The sequence below is a fragment of the Pseudophryne corroboree genome, chromosome 6 (genome assembly GCF_028390025.1).
Source record: "Pseudophryne corroboree isolate aPseCor3 chromosome 6, aPseCor3.hap2, whole genome shotgun sequence".
Taxonomy (NCBI): Eukaryota; Metazoa; Chordata; class Amphibia; order Anura; family Myobatrachidae; genus Pseudophryne; species Pseudophryne corroboree.
This window is the reverse complement of record NC_086449.1, coordinates 153,537,936-153,557,332: the sequence shown is the minus strand read 5'-3', so window position 1 is coordinate 153,557,332 and position 19,397 is coordinate 153,537,936. Positions and strand designations below refer to the sequence as shown.

Here is a 19,397-nt window from a genome sequence, read left to right as displayed (position 1 = left end):
AAGTTGCTATAGATGTGATTAGAATGCTGCAGTGTCCTGGCACCCATGTAAAGTTGCTATAGATGTGATTAGAATGCTGCAGTGTCCTGGCACCAATGTCAGGTTGCTATAGATGTGATTAGAATGCTGCAGTCTCCTGGCACCAATGTAAGGTTGCTTTAGATGTGATTAGAATGCTGCAGTGTCCTGCCACCCATGTAAATTTGCTATAGATGTGATTAGAATGCTGCAGTTTCCTTGCACCAATGTCAGGTTGCTATAGATGTGAATAGAATGCTGCAGTCTCCTGGCACCAATGTCAAGTTGCTATAGATGTGATTAGAATGCTGCAGTTTGCAGGCATCAGTGTGCTGTTGCTATACATGTAAATAGAATGTTGCAGTTTGCAGGCACCTGTGTCACGTAGTTATAAATTTGATTAGAATGCTGCAGTGTTCACACACCTGTGTCAGGTTAATGTACAGTAGATGTGATTATAGCGCTGCAGTTTCTAGACACCTTTGTGGGTTTGCTATAGATGTGATTAGAGTGCTGCAGTTTGGGATGGAGAAGATCTTGATGGATACTGTACAGTGTGACTTTCGGACACAAGAAAGCGTAAAGCATAAAAAAGTGCTATAGTGCATGCTCATTTCTACTTAAGATCTCCCATGCTGCAATAAAGAAAAAATAATCTAAAATACCATTGTCAGTAATTGAGACCAAGTTACAAAAACTTTGTGGGGGCCCCTGGTAGTACTCAAGTGACAAGATATCCAACCAGAGTAGATATCATTACATGTAGTGGGTACACACAATGGGTTAAACCCAATTAGCTATGATTTACTTGTATAAAGCACTTGTGGTACAGATTCACGGATTTTTGTTCACAGCCTTATAGCGCTGAATACCAAAATCCACAAATCTTGGGCAAGATAGGGCTACAATGGGGATCGCTGGCATTTACATGCCATTGCAACAACAACTCATCCCCCTTGCGTACACGGGTGAGTTAATTGGCTGGAGCCCAAAGGGTTCTGCTTGATCACAAATCTTCCTCTGTTCTGCAGATACAGTATGAACAGACATCTAGATAAAACTCACAAATTTAATGTGGTTCCGTGATCAATAGTCTTTGGTTTTTCTTGTTGTTTTATAATAATCCTTGTTTAATTATATCTTTAAGTCTAGACAGGAGAAAAAAGTGGAATTATATAGAAAAACATATTTTTTTTCGCAAGCAGCAGTGGTTTTCTCAATTAGCGGCAGTTCCAGATATGCTTCTCCTTGGAGCAGAAGACAGTTTAAAAATGGTCATTTGAAAAGATTAATCTCCTTTATGATGCTTTCTAATTGCAAGCGACTTAGTTACTGATGATCTTGACTCTCGCAAGATCATCCACAGGGGGAGATCCATCATTCCATCCCATCAGAGTTTGTAGCTCCCGGATTCACGGAAATAGCCTTGTTGTATTGTGAAAGCCAACTCACTTTCCCATTCTGCCTGACAAGAATGGGGGCTATAAAATTGGTATGAAATGAGCTGGACTCCACCGGGAGACGTTATATGCTACTTCCACACTGTACTTTCTGGCCTATCAGCAAGTTTCGTGGTGAATGAGCAGGAAAGTTGCCCCACACTTCATCTAGCTTGAATACCAGTTTGACCTTTGATGGTCCTGTACCTTCACTTTTTCAGTCTCAAGTTTCCCACTAGATTAGGCTTTCAATGGCTTAATCATTCTTAAAAAACAGTAAAGCCCGGGAATTAAATTTGATCCTGGTGAAAATGCTGATTGGTACTGTTAACCCGTTCTGTTTCAAAAACTATGAACTACTTGTATTTGATACTGTACATACACTGATAGAACCACAATGATAAACTTTAATACAAGTGTACAGTATATGCTGCAGGATTATATATAGAAATGTTAGTACATCGTAGTAGTTTCTATATCAGCCTAGGCAATCTAATTCCTTGTAGGCCATTTACGGGTCTGTGTGACTTTTATATACAATAATATAATATGAATACTACCTAAAATAATACCATGATTTAGCAATACCTGAACATGGCTGCAGGCATCACAGCAAGATGCATTTTTCAAATACTTTATTGCTTGTAAAATAGCAGCTGATCTCCAGACCCCTTTTCTGCCTGAGACAAAACCAGTTTACTGTATAATATCTGTGTCTAGAACCATTGCCTAATAGTGGGGTTGGGGATGGAATCCCAGAGGCCGGAATCCCGGAGTTCAGTATACCAACACCGGGATCCCAGCTGTCAGGATGCCGGGAGCGGGATGAGTACTACAAATCCCCTTGCGGGGTCGATGACTCGCCACAGGTTCTATTCCCACTCTATAGGTTTTGTGGACAGCCACGAGTGGGAATAGCCCTGGTGCAGCTGTTGGTATTCTCGGCGGTCGGGATTCCGGCTTCGGTATTCTGACCGTCAGGATCCCGACCGCCGGGATATTAGCTACATCCCCAATAGTGATATATCTAATAATAGGATGATGCATTAGTGATATATCTAATAATAGGATGATGCCTTAAGGATGATTTACATACTGCTATGGGTGCATATTTGACATTTTGGTGATTGCACTATTATGACATGTCTGCCATAACACTATCACATTAACATGAATATTCATTACAGGGAGATAAGCCCTTTTTCTGACAATACAGTATATAACGTGATGGGATGTACTAAAGAGAAAATGCAACCAAAAATCTGAAAACTGCCATTTTCGGAACATGGCCGCATTTCCATATGTACCAAGCTCCGGAATGTGATACATTCCAGAGCGTGGACCCAGTGAGTAACGCCAGATGGCATTATCCTATAGAAGCCTATGGGTTTCTCTTCACAATTTTCCCTGAGAGGAATCAAAACAGATCCCTTCCAGCAGTCCCTGTGGCTGCCGTGTCACACTGCACATGCACAGAAGGACTCCCGGGTCCTAAACCAAGATGTCCTTTTATTGCAAAGAGGACATTCCTTTGTGCATTCTTAGGTACATACCAGTGTTATTAATGCCGGTACCCAAAAGAGGCAAGATGTACCGCATTGCACATGCGATGCTTGGTACATCCCGCCATCAAAGAGCTAGGGGGATATTTCACTAAAGTGCAGGTTTACAGAAGGGGAGTTGTTGCCTATAGCAATCAATCAGATTCTACTTATTTATCAGGATTCCGATGTCTGTATTCCTACTGCCGGCATCCCGAACGCCGGTATGCTGACCAGATCCTGTCTAACCCTAATGTCGGCATTGTGCAGAATGTCGACATTTCACAACTTGTAGAAATCTTATGTGTAAAGCGCATAGTACTCACTCTCCATCAGGCTCTATATACAGTAAGTCAACAGGCAACTAGGCAAGAAGACAGACTCAGAGGGGACCAGGCATACAAGAGGCAGGAATCAGGAGGAATAAACAAGAGGAAAGACAAACAGGGGAGACATTTGGTAAAAGCTGTATAACAACTTCCCTAATGAATTGATTATTAGGAATATATTCGGTCAGCACACCACTTGGAAGCCTTTCTAAGAGACAGGCACTAGTGTTTATACAGAAATACTGCAAGCAGGTGACATTACTGTACATAACAATTCACTTCATATTGTGGAAGGAAGGACACAGAGCTCTGCAATCTTTAATGAAAACGGAATGAAATTGGAGTACTGTGTGCTGTGTATGATATATCAGCTAAACACAGATGGCTAGAAATATAATATACAATATGTTGACTTAAATACCATAATCCTATACTTTCATTATTTCTGGTTGGAAAGGTTTAATCCTGACAGTGGGATCAATATTTATTGTCCAGATTATCTCCACATCATCTCCTTTCCCAAAACACATTTCCCTTAGTTTCCCATCTCACCGGCCGGTGTGGTAATTTTATAGGACTTCTGGTTCTATACATGATGAGGTAGGTCGCTTTTGAAGGTATATGAGGGTCAGATTAATATATATTCCGACTCCACCTGGCAGATTTGATAACATTTCTGTCCTAAGAAACATCCTACAGGCAGGATTATGCTCATTGTAGACACAGAAATATACACAGCAGCCCTCCAGCACACTAACAAGTATGTATATTTGTCTAACACGTTCAATTACTCTAACAGTGAGAACATTTCCAAGTGATTTATCTCTAGAGCATGTTACATATTCAATCAATGGAATAGAAGAGGCTAAAAATGGTTATTATTAAACCTATTCTCAGAAACAACAGCCAGCGTTGCATTCAATTTGCTAACCTTGCTGTCCTCTAATGACGCCCACGTGTGATCCACTATACTTTTACTACATTAATAATGGGGCTCTATTTACCTACATAGGAAAATAGGGACCATGCCTGGAGCAGTGCTTTTGTGGGGCATGCTAAGCAGGTTGTATTTAATTCTTTTTATCTTTTTGCAATTTAGTATTTAACAGATATCTCTTTGCCTGAGTGAAAAGAAGAGCAGAGAGGGTTTTGGATCAGGAACGACAAGCAGGGGGTGCTCTCTGGAAGCCAAAATTGCAGGATTACTGTATGCATGCACATATGGAAAAGGATGGCTAAATACTGTACTGTATATGCCTGAAGTGAGTGAGCTAACAGGTTCAGTGCAACTCCATTAGTGTCGGCCATCTTTTTTTTGCAGACAATGCGTCTTAATCGCATTGCTATTCAAATTAGACAAACGTAGTGTAGCATTTCGTATGCAGATACAGCCGCGGTCACACACAGAATATAGGCATGCCGCATATCATTTTAATCAGCAACCTTTGCGTATACGTTTGCGAATAACATTTTAATAGAAAAAGTCACACAAAAAGGCGCACAGTGCCACCAAGTGGCGTGACTAGAAGGGCTGGTTAACGTGCAGGCAGGCTAAATGTAAGTGGACACATCTGTAAATGCTGGACAGCTTTATTTTTAGATTACAGTTTGGACATGCACCTCTAACGTCTAATCTCTCTGCCCCACCTTCAGTGCAACATGGTTTTGCCCAGGTGCACAGTTACTTGCTTGATTTCCACCTCAGATCAGGCCATGCTTACCTACTCTCCCGGAATGTTGCGGTAGACGCCCAATATTTCAGGTAGTCCCCTTTACCCCCAGAAGAGTGTCCGGATCTTTTGCATCCCGCCCGCTTCCTAGTGAAGCGGGCAGGATGTGGGAGGAAAACACTGTGAATAGCCTCTCCATTTGGAGGGCCAGAGCTAAATGACATGCCAACCAGGCCTGCCCCCGAAGATGCCTGCTGAGTCTCCTCTTCGGACTTCTCCCGGAGAGGAGTATAAGAAAGTAGACAAGTATGTAGGCCGTAAGACTTCATATTCATATACCACAAACTTATGTCCCTCTGAAAAAGGGTGGCAGTGATCCCTGCCCTGCTCCGGCACTGGCCCTAAATCTGCCCCTGTTATCTGTTATAACGTATAGTACTTATGCCATTTACTCAGTAGCGGCTCTTGCCATGGGCAAGCAGGCTTTTTGCCCAGGGCGCCGCTGTCCCGAGGGCACCGCCGCCGTGGCAAGAGCCGCTACTGGTGCCGTGTGGTGTGCCTGATGTTATTGCGCACCGCGCGGCATTGTGGGAGCGGCCGTAGACACTAGAGGTCATAATTGACCTGTAGTGTCTGTGCAGTGCTATGGGAGAGACGTCATGACGTCTCTCCCATAGATCCGAGGCGAGGACCGGCGCCGGCGGCTGGAGTTGGAGGACAGCGGTGGTCGGGAAGCAGGAGTGGGGCTGGTGAGTATTTATTTATTTATTTGTTGTGTAAGCGACGCTACTAGGGGCATTAATACTGGGGGCACAGCTACAGGGAGCACAATACTGGGGGCACAGCTACAGGGGGCATTAATACTGGGGGCACAGCTACAGGGGGCATTAATACTGAAGGCACAGCTACAGGGGGCATTAATACTGGGGGCACAGCTACATGGGCACAGTACTGGAGGCACAACTACAGGGGACATTAATACTGGGGGCACAGCAGAGGGGGCATTAATACTGGGGGCACAGCTACAGGGTGCAAAACTACTGGGTGAACAGATACAGGGGGCACAGTACTGGGGGCAAAACTACAGGGGGGAAAACTACTGGGGGCACAGCTACAGGGGGGAAAACTACTGGGGGCACAGCTACAGGGGGAAAAACTACTGGGGGCACAACTACTGGGGCCAAATGAAAGTAAATAATAATAATAAGCGTCACCCCCTGAACCCATGATGTCATGATATCATAACTAGGGGGGAGTAGAGCACTACTGGGCGGCGCTACAGCTGCAGGGTGATATTACAGGCTCCCTGCAAGACACATGCAGGTGCCATGGAGCATCAGCTATGCCTCCCCCAGGGCCCAGTGAGGCGTGGTGAGGTCAATGGCTGAGGAGGCACTGGCTAGTATCAGAGCCAGAGTAACACACACACACACACACACACACACACACACACACACACACACACACACACACACGCACAACGATATTTATAAGCTACTGTATAAATATCTTCTTTATATTATTTTAATCCTTTTTGTAGTCAAAACTCTGGAGTGTACTAAAGTATGACAGGTGAGGCTCTGCCCAGTGCCGTAACTAGACATTTTAGCGCTGTATGCAAGAAACGGGTATCCACCCCCCCCCCCCCCACACACACACAATATTTGAAACAGGGCCAGCGCGTGGCAAAAATATAGGGGCGTGGCTTCATTGTGAAGGGGCGCAGCCACAAAATAATGCCAATTAATATTACACTGCACAGAGGTCTCCATTATTCAATTTACGCCGCACAGTAGCGCCACTTACACACATTACGCCAGGCAGAGCCCCATTTTACACATTACAGCAGGTAGAGTCCCTTTTTGCACATTATGCCAGGTAGAGCCCTTATACGCATTACTACATGTACAGCCTCTTATACACGTTACACCAGGTACAGTCCCCTCCAATGCCTGCCAATACACTGCTCTGCCTACACGACACACAGAGTAGCCCACAGGAAGGATGCCTCTCCCACTACGCAGCGCTGCCTGCTGTTACCTACACAGTGGCCAGTGCTGCACCGTTCACATACAGATGTAGCAATGTATAAACATAGTATCTGCTAAGAACAAAGTAATTTGTACATCTCTATATTTTAATTATAAATACTTATAATAATTGTATGTATTGTATGTGTATGGCAGCCTGAACGCACCAGTAGGAGATACTATGGTACTGAGGAGGCTTTGTGGGATGCTTCCAGAGACCACGCGCAGAGTATGGGGGACCCACGCGACAGAGGTGGGAAAAAGGGGTGCCGTGCGGCCACTCTCAGTGGAATATATAAGTACCCCCAGCTGTTACAGAGACCAGACTGCGGCTCCCCTTGAGTGCGCTCACTTCCCTCTAGCTGCCTGCGCTGCTAGCAAGAGAGTTAAGCTGTAAACCGCAGCAGCAGCAGGAGCTGTGGGGAATAGTGAATACAGAGCTGGGCAGCTGGACAGCAGCACGTCCTTCAGGGAGAGGCTGGTGGTGCTGGTACCTGTGATAGCGCTGGGAAGCTGGTCCCCTGGGAGGCTGTCACGGCGGCATCTGCAAGAGAGACCAGTAGAAGCCGCTCAGGTAGCTGGTGAGGGGAGAGCTGAGCTGGAGCAGAGCACCCGGAAGTGAAAGCAGTAATGAGAGACCAGCCAATCCTGGGCCAGCTCTAAGTGGCCAATTGGGGGAATGACAGCCTGAGATGGGGACAAGCAGTGCTGCAGCAGTGAGGAGTTTCCGAGATTGTAAGTGTGATCTATGGCGGGCGGGTGGACAATACTAGTGAGGCGCGGGCGACCCTGCGGGTGTTGCCAGAGGTTCTGCGCCCACTGTGCATATGCGCTGTGTGCCAGGCACCGCTGGCACACACCTAGTTATGGCCCTGGCTCTGCCTATCCTGACTGCACGTGACTGCCCTGCACCCTGTATGATGGCATCACTCGCACACCCCTTGTTATGGCCCTGATAAGCAATCCTGTTTCTGCTCCAAGGCTCAATCCCCATTTTACAGAGGATGTGTTACAGAGATCAGAGCTGACCTTTCCTCCAACCATGGAAAATAAAGAGAGTCGACATCTTTCTATCTGCAAATGGCGCCGCTCACAGAATATTTTTGCATATATATGGCTGCATTTCCCGAGCGCCTTTACAGATTGTCTCCTCACAGCAGACCTGTTACAATAAAACATTATTACTTAAACAATAAATGGCAATAGTAGAATCACTGTTATAATTACATTTACGTAAAATCAAACCGGAACATGAATCCCGTGTTACAGCATTATACTCAATAATGCATTCCAGGCTTAGACGTTGGCACACTGCATTTCCGTAATGTATTCTGCATAATACTGGAATATAGAGGAGAGAGGCAGAAAAGGGTTTATATAGATAATATATGTGTATATTAAAACATATCTGGATGGGTCACATTTCCAGAGAGCCTTTGTGTTTCTACATGTGCTGTTACATTCATGCTGCGGTGATGCTTTGGGGTCTACACCTAAACCCCTATGACTGCCCCCTCTCTCCGTCTCAACGCTGCCTACCTGTCAGTACCTTTCAAAAGAAGATTAACAAAAGGATTCCAGGGGAATTAGAATCTCCTTTCCCCCCTGCAATATTCATGTTGGCCCTGGGGCAACATCATTCTTTTTACAAGTTGCATACAAATTAGATGTAATGATTAATCCTATGAAATGAACTATAAGGGGACTCTTTCATCACATTAAACAGGAGGGTCCGCTGAGCCTGGCATGTGTGACAGAAGAAGAAAGGAACTGTGCCCCTGTAGGCTCTACCCACCCAGTCAGGGACTGACAGGTCAATGGAAGTAGACGGAACGTGACTTAGTATCACTTTGTGTCTAACGCCTATACTCCCATAGATTTGATGTGGCAGAGACATCAGATACGTTTGTCTCTCTCTGGGAGGATTCACTGAATCTCTCTGCTTCACCGCAACATGAATATAATATAACTTTGAGATGCGCCCACTAGTTCCTCCCAGCACTTTCAGCATTGTGACACTGCAGCATTGCATCAATGTAGAGGAGCAGGAAGTGAGCAATCACCCAGATTGTAAAGATGCAGAGCACAAAGGACAGAGTTTGAAGTTAAGTAGTTAATCGGTGGCGGATTTTACCTATGGGCTGCAGGACTGCAGCTCACCCCCCCCCCCCCATCCCCTTCCCCCACTACCACCACCTAAAATCAGCTACCCTCCTGCAGCGGTGTATCTACCTATTGGCCAGCATGGCACTCGCCAGGGGCGCCAGGCAAGGAGGGGGCGCCGCCTGGCTGTGCCACCCGCGGCCAAAGGATAGAAAAGTAGTACTGTCAGACTGTACCTGGTAAGAGTCTGTTACTGCTGGAGCGGCGCTGGTGTCCGGCAGCACCGCACTTGTAATCAGGCTCAAAATAAACTACATCTTTCAGCAGCCCTTGTTGCTGGGAGCTCCCGGCAGCAAGGGCTGCTGGGAACTGTAGTTTATTGTGAGTCTGATTACAAATGCGGTGCTGCCGAACACTAGTCTGATCACTAGTGCAGTGCGGTGCTGATGGACACCGGCACCGCACCGGCAGTAGCAGACTCTCACCAGGTACACAGCAATTGTTACATAGCACAGTGCTATAGATCTATTTGTTGTTGAAGAGAATAAAAAAGTAGCAGTGTTTGGGAGAAGGGACTGTAGTATCTGAAAAACTACACAATTTTCATGAATGTTAGATGTAAGTAAGTAGTAAGTAAGCGAAAACTTTAACTTGTTGAGTGTAATAAAGAAAATACATATCTTACCTATTTCAAGGCCATGTTCAAGGAAATGTATATCAGTTAATTGTATAATTGATCATTTTATCTTGGAAGTGATGGCACCCTGATGTTTTTTCTAACAGGAAGCACTTCTACCATCCAACTAATGGTGTTTGGTTAATGGCTGGGTCCATTTGAGGATCATCTCACAGCAGCTCATTAGCATTTCATTCAGGATGCAGTCAAAATGCCGGCGTTTGGCATCCCGGTGGTTGGAAAGCTGACGCCAGCATCCCGAAACTGCTCGGAATGCTGATGCTGGCATCCCAACATAGATAGCGATGCAGAATGCCAAAATCCGGATCGAGTTGGTGCTAAGGTTAGGCACCACTGAAGAGGCTTTTCGGGGGTGGGGGCAGGTTAAGGTCAGGCTGTGGGAAAGGTGGATTAGGGGGGAGGGATGGTGTAACGTGAATACGAGACACAACTGTGCGGTGTAATGTGAATAAGGGACACTACTGTGTGGCATAATTTGAATTGGAAGTACTATTGTGTCCACGCCCTTCCCCCACAAGACCATGCCCCATTTTCAATACTCACACCTTATTCCAAATGTGTGTAGGGGGGAGACAGCCCCTTACTTTGCCAGGGGCGCACAGACCCCTAGATACACCCCTGCCCTCCTGCTCAGTGAGCCAGATGCAGTCCGTAAGACTGCACTGGCTTCACTGTGACTGGCAGTGACTATTGGAAGTGCTACCTGCCAGTCACAGACACTACAGGCAGTCCCATTGGGAGGTGTTTCCTCCCTCAGGGACTGCCTGACCAGGCTGCAATAGGCAGAGAGCTAGCTTTCTGCAAGGGGTGGTCTTCAGGTTGCCGGCGGCCGGGCTCCCGATGACCAGCATACCGGCACTGGAATCCCGACCGCCGGCATACCGACAACTTTTCTCCCTCTTGGGGGTCCACGACCCCCCTGGAGGGAGAATAGATAGTGTGGTGTGCAAGGGGCTCATTTGCGCTCGACCAGCTGTCGGTATGCCGGCGGTCGGGGTATCGGCGCCGGTATGCTGGTCGCCGGGAGTCCGACCACCGGCAACCCATACTACACCCTCCTGTAGGAAGCCAGCTCCCTGCCTCATCAGCCCTAGCCTGCTTCTTTGGGCTGCAGCCGACTTTTTACTCCAGAGATTTGGCTTTAAAAATAATTACAATAATACAAAGAAGATATTTATAATATATTGTATGTGTCATATACTTTATATAGTCAAAACTCTGGTTTGAACGTTAGTATAACAGGAAAGGCTCTGCCTCACCCCACCGCACATCACTGGTTAATACTATTAATAATACTTAATAATAAGTATGATGCTGTATTTGATTGGAGAGGTGGTGTTTTGGGATGGACAGGAGTGGGGGGATTGTGTGTCGCAGTTCATTGTATTGTTACCGTCTCACGGCAGCATTATGCTAGTTATTTATAGCAGGAGCAAATAAACAGTGAAATGAACTTATCTTTGTTACCATTTAAAATTATACTACTAAGGGGCCAGAGTAACACTGGGGGTAATTCAGACCTGATCGCTCGCTAACGTTTTTTGCAGCGCTGCAATCTGGTCAGAACTGCGCATGCGTATGCACCGCAATGCGCAGGCGTGTCGCTCGGGTACAAAGCGGTTCCTTGCTCTGCGATGGGTTTGTGCAAAGAATCCATTCGCATGGGCGATTGCAAGGAGATTGACAGGAAGAAGGCATTTGTGGGTGACAACTAACCGTTTTCTGGGAGTGGTTGGAAAAACGCAGGCATTCCCAAGCGTTTTCAGGGCGGGTGTCTGACGTCAATTCCGGCCCCGGACAGGCTGAAGTGATCGCAGCGGCTGAGTAAGTGCTGGGCTACTCAGAAACTGCACAAAATCTTTTTGTGTCGCTCGGCTGCACATGCGATCGCACACTTGCACAGCTAATATACACTCCCCGGTGGGCGGAGACTATGTGAACGCAGGACTGCAAAAAACAGCTAGCAAGCAATCAGGTCTCAATGACCCCCATTGAGTGATAGCATCATTGTGAGTAAGTAAAATGGAGTGGTGGGTAATTACAATGTGGACCACAAAACATGCATTGTCCTCACATGGTTTGCTATATCAGTGATGAATAATAATTGAATACCCGCCTAACACATCATTTTTGCCCCAGCAAACTGACTCGTCATTCTGTGTCACCTCTGTTTGACAACACTTCCCCTGTAGATTGTAAGCTCTCACGTGAGGGGCTATCTTACCTCACTTACCTGTATCATCATCTCCCCCTCCTTAGTAGTAATTTGCAATCAGCAGCCCTAAACCCAGGAGTGAGTTATGCTCTTGTACCTCTGCCACATATGTCATAAGCCCCCCCCCCCCCACACACACACACCCTCCCAAGATCCCCGTCCCATGTATTGTTGCTTCAGGAATGCTGGTTTTCCATCCCAATATGCCCCTGATTTTGTCAAACAACACAAAGTGAAGTGGGTGTAAAGAGAGGCACTGATGGACCTCTGTTCGTATTCTTCGAGCTGAACCTAAAACTGCTGTATATCTTCCGTGTTAAAATGTACAACCATTAAAAATACTTTCTACAAAGTGTTATTTGTCACCATGAAGGTGTCACAAATGAATCCCTCTTAATCACCCCTGTGCTGTCGACACTGAGGTCACATTAGTGACTTTTAGACATATAGTGGAAGTGCCCAAAGGTTAAAGGATTGTGCTTTGACACCTTTTGCAAGACAGATTGAGATGTTCTATCATCCTGACCTTACCCCGTGGGCCGCCTTGCTTAGTAACCCAGAACATGATTAACCATGCGGCCAAGGGGGCCATAGAAATGACACAAATCAGATGTTCCAATGGAACAAACATTAGCTAAAAGGATGTTATGGCAGAGAAGCGTGAAAGCATTGTGGATGATAAAATGACCTAATGCAGTGCAGTACGGGGGCCTTTGTTTTCTACAGAAACACGGTAATCAGCCATATCCATTTGATATTTTAATTATAGCAGCGATACACAATGTTTGTATTCTGCTATTTACCATGACAGTGTTCCTTATGAAGCCCCGCTACTAAGTGGTGGTTTACTCCTCCCTGCTGACAGGGTTCAGGTAATATGCGGCAGCCAGCAGCTACTTATAGTAGAGAGACAGGATCCAGGTCAGAACCTGCAAAGCCTCTCCGGTTTCACAGGTTCCCCACTGAAGCATGCTGGGTAACACTCTCTCTTCAGTTTCCACTGCTTGATAAATTGAGTAGACACTGCAGTCCCATGGGTATGTGGTAAAATGTAAAATACAAGGACGGTAACAAAAATCAGTGATTTTTTTTCATGAAGCAGTCAAAAGTGTTGAGAAGTGAGCCAGTGGAGAAGTTGCCCATGACAACCAATCACCTGCTACACATAAATTTATAGAATGCGCTTTATACATGTTACCTCAACACTGATTGGTTGCCATGGGCAACTTCTCCACTGGCGCACTTCTCCACTCTTTTCACTGCTCCATGAATAGACCCCTTAGGAGGTAGCGCTGATAACCACTGTCTCTGGGAAAAAAAAGTCAAAGAAAGGATTTATCACTTCTTCACAAATAGACTCCTTAGTATGTATCCCAGACATGAGGAACATGGCTACTTTAAACCAGAGTTTGGCAACTTGTACCTCTTCAAGTATATATACAACATTGTCCTTTTTCATTACTTACGAACTAAACAGGCTACAGTAATTCACTATCCTTCATATTTCCCCAAGACCTGCAGAGGTTATAATGATACATTATCTGTGTAACTTATTATGTTAAATCAAATACATCTTCTTAACTCTGTGATCCCTTTACCAAATGCTACAGTGGCTGAGGTACAGAGCTCCCCAGAGTGTCCTACGAATGTTCAGTTCTAGCAATGTTCTTCTTCCTGGTGCTGATAGCCCTGGTGTCTCAACATAATTTGCCGCCATACCACGCTTTGCCCACGTCACATATGGGGGCTAGATGTAGTCGGCACAGTGCCAAAAATTCCCATTCTACGGCATTTATCCAGTGATACTGACCTGGAATCAAAAGACAGAGGTTGACTGCTTTGCCGGCCTGTTGGAACCCCTTTTGCACAAAATCCAGGTAATAAATGTGCATTCCAGCGGAAGCCTGGACCCGCAGGTTATATATAAAAAAAAAAAATGGAGAAAATACTGAAATGTAACTTTAAATGGACAGAATATTTAATTAAATATATCAGTTTTTCCCCCGATATACGTTCACTATCACCATCCTGAAATGGACAAAGCAATCAGAGGATTGCGGTGGTAAAGGTATAAGGGAATTCAGTGTCGGACTGGGGCATCAAGGGCCCACTGGGGGAATGCAGTGGTAGGGGCCCATGTTTAGGGGTGTGGCCAGTCTCCAGAGGGGGGGTGTCCAGCCGCCATAGAGGATTGACTAACCATTAGAGAGTGCATGGTCTGGGCCCCTTGATAAATATATATAGTAAATACTGCTAGTACATGCATGATAATGTACCAGATTACTAACAGCAATGCACTGTAGAGTACACCTCAGGCATGTAACATGTATACAGTATAATGTATTGTATAATTCAAGTGCACAGTCTGGAACCTGATTCCTAGAGAAGGAGGTGTACCGCTGTGGTCCAGTCCAACCCTGAGGGATTTTATTGGCAGAGACTGCTAGCAAAGGCCCTATCTTGCAATACCCGGCTAGATTACTGCTGGCTTCACTGCTTGTTAAATAGAGAGAAAACTGTCTCTATATTTCTTGCTATGATAAATAGTCCCCTCTGTGAGCAAATATGAATTTCCATTTCCAGGTATAACAATGCAAGACAGGCACCATATGAATTTTTACTGCTCTACAGTATTATGTTCCAGGATATAGCACTGGGAGAGAAGCAAAACAAGGCTAAGTGCTTCAAGTGCCATTCCGAGTGGCTAGCTGCACATTATCGCTTCCATCAGACATGGATACATGGTATCATACTCTATTACATAGGATGTAATGAGCAGGGGGCATGTTACAATGCTCGGTGACTGCACCGTCCTTCTCTTTCTGACCAGCGCAGATGGTATCTGACATGTCCCGTGATTGGCCAGGGTGCAGCATTTGCGTTCGGCTTTTATAATAACCCAACTGGAGTTAATAAGTGAAAGAGTTTATTTTACAATGTCATGGAGCAGTATAATTTACATGACATCGTTGCTTTTGGCACGGCGGGACGGGCTGTAGCTCGGTGATGAATGGTTATGCTTAGTTTGAGCTGTATTTCTTTTACTCGCTGTCATATAGAGAAGGAGATACACATGATTCATTACACTTTGTTCTCTAGATCTCTGCAGACTTTGTTTTACACAGAAGCTCTGCTAAATGGGTTTGTATTACACTGCATCAGCATTAGGGAGAGAAGCGGACAGATCCAGCCAGCTACATCTTACCAAAAATGACACATCCCGTTGTGTGCTATTTTATTTCCTGGTTTCACACTTTTAATTAATGTCGTCTCGGGATATTAAGGTCTTGCACAAGCCTCGAAAAGAAACACCTGATTTTATTTAATGAAAATGCAGATCTAGCTCAGCCGAGGCTCAATGGGACTCAGTAAAATGTTTTTTCATGAGGGAAAGAGCACGCTGGTACCTCTGAGCTACCGAAATATAACGTTGGAGTATTGACTTGTGAGGCCAACTACATTCCATAAGGGCCAAGAACACTGCACAATTTATGGCTGTGGTTACTTGAGAACAGGTGTGTCAGCTGCAAGCGCGATATATGAACATTTGTAAAACAGCAAGCAGCAAACTAATGCCGTATTCCAAGATGCCCTGTTCCCAGTTGGCGGTGCAGCCAGTTTACTCTGCATATAGTCCTGAATTACTGTGTGTATTTCAATTTCATTTTGAAGTCCTATTTTATACATAAAATTCATTGTTTTTTAATTTTAATTTTATGCTTTAGGCAGTGACTAACATATAACCAATATTATAGAATGCCTCTAGCACTTTGTGTCCTGTTGGGAGAACAGCGCTATATGCAGTTAATGACATCATTATTATGATTAGAATGTCATCTCTTGCCAGCAGGGCCCCTCTCCCTCTGTGTCGTCTCTACGTAATTATGTCATCCGTGGATTATAGTTATATTTCTCAAGTTGTGAACTTTTCGGTGACTTTCCGGTCTGATCACCCCTCTACAATATAATTTGGCAGGATACACCATCCACTATGTAACACGTGTTATTAGAGCAACTAGGATGACGTGTTTACAGTCAAAGCACAGTCAATGAATCTGACTCAGATTCGGCATACAGAAGACATGGCAATTCTGCAAATCAGATGAGTGATGACATTAATTATTAAGTCATGCGTAATGATGGAATATAGCAGATAGACCTACATTAGGACCCTCCCCTCCCCCCCAGAAATGGATTACAAGTGCTGTTTGGAAGTGAATGTAATACACTCAAAGCTTCAGGAGTATTAATATATGCAAGAGCCCCTTATGATGGTTAGTTTTACCTGTGGGGATTATAGAAATAACTAATAACAATAACTCTTCAGATGACGGAAATGCAGATTAGAAAGGGCTTTTATAATATAGTACAGTCGATCACTCTTGAGAAGGTTTATTATTGTCTTGCGACTGAAGACAATGCAGCACAAAGCTCTAGTTATTATCCTCACCTATATTGCTTTGCATTATCTCTTGGCTTGTGTAAACATTTTAATGCACCTATCACAACCCATAAACTAATTTTTATACTGAACCTTAACACCTCCCTTACCTCTATCTAGAGCTTTCCATGCCAGTGGTGAGTCTTCTGCCATGTACTATAGATAACCTAATAGTTTGTTAGGGGAAATTAGTTTATGGGTGAAGCTCCTCTATCCTTTACTTACATCCTGAGGTGCCGAGAGGGGGAAGTGCAGATAATGATCAACTGTTCCCTGCTTATTAAATGGGCCTGGTGGAATTCTGGGCCCAGGTCAGCTGCTAAGGGGGGCATTGTCTTCCTGTGCTGCCACCAGCTCCCCTTTCATGGTGTCAGCTCTTACTATATATTTTTTTTTTTGGAAGGGGCATGCCCACTCCTCTATGAATTTAGGCACGCCTCCCCACAGTTCCAAATGTCATGGCGTCTCTCAGTGGACCTGCATATATCATCTATAAATCTTCAGTGTGCCATGATAGGAAAAATGGACTCATTATATAGAAGGGTCTTATACAGAGAGATCCATGATAAAGCTATATATTTTGAAAGCCATCACTACAAACTACAGGTTCCTCTAGAAAACTTAAGTTGGAGCTACAGTACCTCCAGTAGAACCTACTCTACTATGAATAATGGAAGTCCCTGGAACTTGGCCAATGTTAAACAGAATACGCTTCTGATGCATGGACTAGAAGAAATGTCTTCAGTGATGTGCCATCAAAACTGCCTTGGCGATGGATACACAGTATTGTAGCTGTGCGCATAAATTGAAAGCATATTTATATTTTAAAAATACTCAATGTACTGTCCATTCCAATATGTGCTAATTTGCTTAGAATGTTGTATCTATGATGCTCTACTTTCCTGAATGGGCTTGAGTGGAAGTATTCATTACTAAGCTTGAGTCGATGCTTAGGGGCACCAAATTTAGATTATTTGTTTAAAAAAAACAAGATTTGATTTGCACCTTCCAATGGAGCTTCAGCAGAGAAGCACGGCAGCCTTCGCCCAATGTAAAAAGAAAAAGGGATAGCTTCAAACACACAAAAGTGTAACATGTAGTAAAGCCAGTCCTGCCTGAGGTCCCCCTACTCTCATGATTAAATTAATATTTCTACTAGACAGAACTGAGCAGTATTTTGGAAGAATGAACTGAAAAGATTAAATTAATAAAAGTGGGGCTGAACAAGGACTTACCGTATGTTCTCATTTATAAATAAAGGGCAGAGACATCATTAGCATACTATGATTGTCTTGGTTTTACCGCCACTAATTGCCTGAAATTGCAGCCAGATCTGTTTTTTGTTAATTGAATTCTTTCACACTGCTACTGCCCTTGTGCAATGTAAAGTCCTGATAATTGTCTGTTTTTTCCCCACTCTGTTTTATGCTTTAATGTCATTAGTTACAGATCTAGATTACCAGCTTCACATTCTATCTGGGCAGAATGAAACACAAAAGAATAAAAAAATGTTCTGAAAAGCGCACTTACATCACGTGGGCATTACATGGCACTGGGAGTAACACTAGTTTGCATCAAGTAAAATACATAAAATCGTTCTGTGTATGCCCAGACAATAGGCTGCTGGTACGCCTGCTTGCACCTGTAGAGGTGGGACAAGGGAATGGAGGGGCAGAATAAGGTATACGGAGGATAATTCATGTTAGCGTGGTGACTATATTACTACATATCAAGCCATCTATTCACATTAGTTTGTCATGTTCATTTGGACTATTGAGAAAAGAAGATTGTCATCTGATTTTTAAAGTGTAGAATAGAAATGAGTGCTTAATTCAGTGGCACCTATGAAAAAGAGGCTGGGTTAGTTAAAATGTTTTTACAGATGCAGCCACGCATTATTGCATTACATATGCCTGCATCTGGTCGGAGGGTGGCATTTTCGGTCACAGGGTGGCATATGCAGTCGCAGTCTAAAGAACTGAGGGGGTCATTCCGAGTTGTTCGCTAGCTGTTTTCGGTCGCAGCGCAGCGTTCAGACAAAAAAAGCGTCACTTTTGCGCATGCGTATGCGGTGCAATGCGCACGCGCGACGTACTTTCACAACAGCTGAAGTAGTTTCACACAAGGTCTAGCGAAGCTTTTCAGTCGCACTGCTGGCCGCAGAGTGATTGACAGGAAGTGGGCGTTTCTGGGTGTTAACTAACCGTTTTCAGGGAGTGTTCGAAAAAACGCAGGCGTGCCAGGAAAAACGCAGGCGTGGTTGGGCAAACGCAGGGCGTGTTTGTGACATCAAAACAGGAACTGAATGGTCTGAAGTGATCGCAAGCGTTGAGTAGGAATGGAGCTACTCTGAAACTGCTCAAAATTATTTTGCAGCCGCTCTGCAATCCTTTCGATCGCACTTTTGCTAAGCTAAGATACACTCTGAGAGGACAGCGGCTTAGCTTTTGCACAGCTGCTAAAAGTAGCTAGCGAGCGAACAACTCGGAATGAACACCCGAGTCTCTGGCAGGTGCAGTACTAATGTTCATCCACCAGGTGTCGCTTTTGAAAACCACCACTGTGCATGCATGAAGTCTCCAATGTAAAATCAAATGATGCTTGCAGTTTAAATTCAGTAACATCACTATGTCACTGCTGGTGTGCAAGAACTGACAGTGTAGCTGCCTCGCCCTAGTGGCATCATCAATGCTTATCATACCCTTGAACCCAAGTTCGATTCCCAGCAATGACAGATGTTTACACTTTTTAAATCAAAAAGAATTCTATTGTTATCAAAATTATGCTGTAGATATTTTTTACATTGCAAATCTAATTTTATTACGCACTTGTGCCTTGTTCATGGTCCTTGCAATTTCAGCAGTGATGTGCAGCAGTGACTCAGTGATAGCATGCCGTACACCGTCACAGTAAA

The 19,397-nt window shown here is 44.6% G+C and overlaps 1 protein-coding gene and 1 long non-coding RNA gene across 3 annotated transcripts in view; one reads left to right on the top strand and one right to left on the bottom strand.

The window, feature by feature from the left end:
• Nucleotides 1–19,397, top strand: part of LRRTM4 (leucine rich repeat transmembrane neuronal 4) — an 871,250-nt gene that overhangs the window by 520,059 nt on the left and 331,794 nt on the right. The window lies entirely within an intron of this gene.
• LOC134936790 (uncharacterized) overlaps nucleotides 1–19,397 on the bottom strand; it is a 165,354-nt gene that overhangs the window by 81,974 nt on the left and 63,983 nt on the right. The window contains exon 5 of the long non-coding RNA XR_010180546.1: nucleotides 13,853–13,946. This is a non-coding gene — a long non-coding RNA (uncharacterized LOC134936790). The remainder of the gene's footprint in view (nucleotides 1–13,852; nucleotides 13,947–19,397) is intronic.